Consider the following 4,567-nt stretch of genomic DNA (forward strand, 5'->3'; position numbering starts at 1 on the left):
GACTTACATGCTTTGTTTAGAAGTGATCCTGAGAACAGTAGGAAGCCTCATTCAATGTACTTAATTTTCTATGCGTGTTTTGTTTGGAAGTGATTCTGAGAATTCCTTTATTCAATGCACTTAATTTTCTATGCATGTTTTGTTTGGAAGTGATTCAGAAAATTCTTCCTTCATTGCTCTTAATTTTCCCAATCAAAACTTACATGTGGATTACAATTTTCTTGGAAGTGATTCCTTCTTTCATTGCTCTTAGTTTTCTCAATCAAAACCTATAGGTTGATTACATTATGTAGAAGTGATTCTGAGAAAGATTTTTTTCATTGTACTTAATTTTTTTTAGATTATTTTGACGTTGTTTTATTATTATAAGTTTTAGAGTATTTAGTCAGAATTGGGTCAAAAAAAATTGGGCACATCTTGATTTTTATTGTTTGAAAATTATCTTTGGCTGCATATATGAATTCAACGTCTTAAAAAATTTCTAGAACACTCAAATTGTAGAGAGTTTACAATTCAAACTTGTCATTCCAAGCAATATCTGTCAAATTCTAAACAAATAACACTGAAAAATATATCCAAAAAACAGATAGACTACAAAGATTAAGTTTTCCCAACCATACTGTATTTACAAATTCATTTTCCAAATGAATCTTAGAAACCTGCCTTAATTGTACATCGTTTTCCAAGTCAAACTTGTGATTCCAAACAATGTTTGTCAAATTCTAAACAAATTACACCCAAAAATATACCAAAAAACAAATAGACTACAAAAATTACATTTGTCCAGCCATGCTTTATTTACAAGTGACCTCAGAAGGTTGTCTTGCAGAAAAAGATAAGAATGTATCCCAATTAAATTTATTGCGCCGAGAGGTGCTCTACAACCCAGTATGGATAGATCTCACATAAAAACATAAACATGTAAACGTAAATGGGGGTAGATCTCACGTAAACATTTAACATGTAATGTTTACAGAGTGGTACCAGAGCATGGTTCAACTCTCAGACTCGATGGGTGGCGTGCGTTGGTCATGCATGCAAGTTAGTTACATGTGTATCTCTTACACTTGCATTTCATGTGCTTGTTACATTTGCTTGATGATTGATTATGGTTGTAGTAATGTTTCCATGGAAGATTGGATATGATTTTTGTGGAATGCATTTGTCATGAGTATATGACTGGTTGTATATGGTTATATGTCGCTTACTTACATATTTGTATGTTAGGTTACATTCTTGAATGTTTTGATTACATGTATCAGTCTTGTAGGTTGATTACAAGAATTGATCATTTATGTTTGACTACATGTGTTTATGCATATGTGTAGTTGGTTAGGAATTTATTATGCATATTGTTGGTTGCATGTGGAAATTTGTACAATGGATTAGTGGTTGTTGTCATGCATGAGGTCATATCATGCATTGTTGATATGCCCTTGCATTGATGATTGGACCCTAACTAGAGTGATGTTTATGTGTTGATACATTTATTTGTGCATGTTTATATGTTGTTATGATTATGTTATACATGTATCACGTTGATTTGGTGATTTTGAAGACAAGGTATCTGTTATGCAACCAGCTCACAAAATAGAAGAAAATATAGATCAACGCCTTTAAAATCAGCCTCTTCGAGGGGAAACCTGCTTTACATTACACAAATGAAAAATTCTTGAATGATTCAAATGACACAACCTCCTTTCTATATATAGGAGTCTAAGGGGTCACAATATAATCAGAGCCGACATAACAATAATAATGTAAGGGAACCACAATAACAATAGTGGGCTTCTATGGAGCACAATAGTAACAATAAGGGGGCTGCACTAAAAACAATGAGGGAATAGTGGGCTTCTATGGGGCACAATAATAACAATAAGGGGCCTACACTAATAACAATGACGGAATACACTAGTATTGTAGGTACATAACAATATCCTTCCCGATTTATACTAAGGTACGTCGTTTTATTGTGGTCTTACAATAATATTTGGGTTTACATGTAGCTTTTGAATTGTTTCCATAAATGTAATAGCAACTATACCGGCTTTAAATGGATGAGATAATGCACAAAAGTGTGCATACTTGGTAAGTATATCAACTACCACCGTGATGACACTCTTCCCTTCAAACTTGGGTAAACTTGTGATAAAATCCATTGAAACCTCCTCCCAACGTTGACTTGGAATGGATAAAGGCTGTAATAGACTTGGGGTCTTAATTGTCTCAACTTTATTTTGTTGGAAAACCAAACATTACACCACAAACTTTTGAATTTCAGATTTAAGGCCATCCCAAAAGTATTCCTTCTTAATCTGGTGGTAATTTTTTAAAAATCCTTAGTTCCCTCCTAAGGGAGAGGTGTGAAATTCTAGAAGAATCTTTTGTTTGATTTTAGAATTCTTACAAAGGTATAAGCGATCTTTGTACCATAATGCAGAGTTTTTCTAGCTAAATGTATCAGATGTACTAGGATCTTGCTGCAACTTCTGAATGAGTGCCCACACTTCTTCGTCATTCTTCCATTCATCCCTCGCTTCGGTTATCCAATATGGTTGGATAATAGAAATGGCACAAAGCAATGCTTCCACATCCTCATCCTTTCTTGAGAGTGCATCTGCAACAACATTTTTCTTCCCTTTTTTGTAGATGATTTCAAAGTCATAACCCAACATCTTTGTGACCCATTTTTGTTGTTCCTCTGAAGATAATCTTTGTTCTAAAAAGTATTTAAGACTATCATGATTTGTTTTTACCTTGAAGTGCCTTCCCATTAGGTAAGGTCGCCATTTCTTAAGTGCATGTAGTATTGCCAACATTTCCTTCTCATAAATAGCTTTGTGTAAATACTTTCTTTGATTGGACGACTTTCAAAAGAAATGGGTCTTCCTTCTTGCATTAAAACAACACCAATTCCATTTCTTGAGGCATCACATTCCACAATAAAGGTTTTTGTGAAGTCTGGCGTAGCTAAGACTGGTGCTTGGCACATTGCCTCTTTAAGATGCTTAAAGGCCTTAGCTGCTTCTGGAGTCCAAGAAAACACATCTTTCTTCAGTAATGTTGTTAGAGGTTCTGATATTCTCCCATAATTCTTAACAAACTTGCGATAATACCTTTTCAACCCGAGAAATCATCACATATGCTTTATGGATGTGGGGATTTTCGATTCCTTCATGGCTTTAATTTTGTTAGGGTCTACCTTAACACCCTCATGAGATACAATATGACTCAGATATTCCACCTCTTGTACTCCAAAGAAACATTTGGATCTTTTTGCATATAATTGTTTCTCCTCTAATAGCTTGAGAACCCTGTCAACATGGTCAACATGATCCTTCCAAGACTTGTTGTAGATTATTATATCATCAAAAAATACTAACACAAATTTTCTAAGGAATGGTTTGAAAATGGAATTCATCAAACCTTGAAATGTAGAAGGTGCATTGGTAAGGCCAAAAGGCATGACCAAAAATTCATAATGATGTTCATGAGTTCTAAATGTTGTTTTCAGAATGTCTTCAGTATTCATTCTTATTTGATGATATCCTGAATGAAGATCCAACTTGGTGAAGTAAATTGCTCCGTGTAATTCATCCAATAATTCACCAATGACAGGAATGGGAAATTTATCTTTAATAGTGAGCTTGTTGAGCTCCCTATAATCCGGACACATGTGCCATGATCCATCTTTCTCGTGCACCAATACAACTGGAGCAGAGAAATAACTTTGACTAGGTTGAATTATATCAGCCTCTAGCATTTCTGCAACCATACATTCAATTTCACTCTTTTGGGCATAGGGATATCTATAAGGTCTGATGTTTGGAGGAATACTTCTTAGAATCAAATGAATAGCATGATCATGATCACGAATAGGTGGGAGGCCTTTGGTAGTCTCAAATACCTTGGAATGATTGTCCAAGACTTTTTGGAGCTCTGGAGAAATAGATGATTTCGATGTTTGAACCTATAGAGAACATAATTGTGTAATTACGCCACGTTTTTCTTTCTTTAGAATATTTTTCATGCTATTAGAGTTGATTATCTTTCCTGGTTTCGCAGCGATACCCCTTAATTCAACTTCCTCTCCTTCCCAAAAAAATTTCAAGAAAAGTTCTTGAAAATTAAAAATTATCATACCCAAAGATTGTAACCATTGGACTCCTAATACAACATCAACACCACCCATTGGAATGGAAAGCATTAGACTATTCAATACATATTCTCCCATGGATTGCTTGATATTATGGCACTTTCCAGAGCAATTTATGGTTCCTCCATTTGCAACCATCACTTGACACTTTGGTGCTAGATATAGGAAGCAATTTAATTCCTTTACTATCTTACAATGAATAAAATTATGGGTATTACCCGAATCAATCAACACTATTACCTTTTTCTTCTTGATATGTCCTTCTATATTGAGAGTTTGAGGAGTGGTAATTCCTACCAATGCATTACAATATATGGTCGGATTCATTTCTTCTTTCTCTTGAGTTGATTCCTAGTGTATATCCTCCTCTTTTGATGTTTCTTGTTCCTTTTCTTCCTCCTCTTCACAATC

The sequence above is a fragment of the Pinus tabuliformis genome, chromosome 7, assembly GCF_031772625.1.
Source record: "Pinus tabuliformis cultivar Carrire ecotype Pingquan chromosome 7, CPIR1, whole genome shotgun sequence".
NCBI lineage: Eukaryota > Viridiplantae > Streptophyta > Pinopsida > Pinales > Pinaceae > Pinus > Pinus tabuliformis.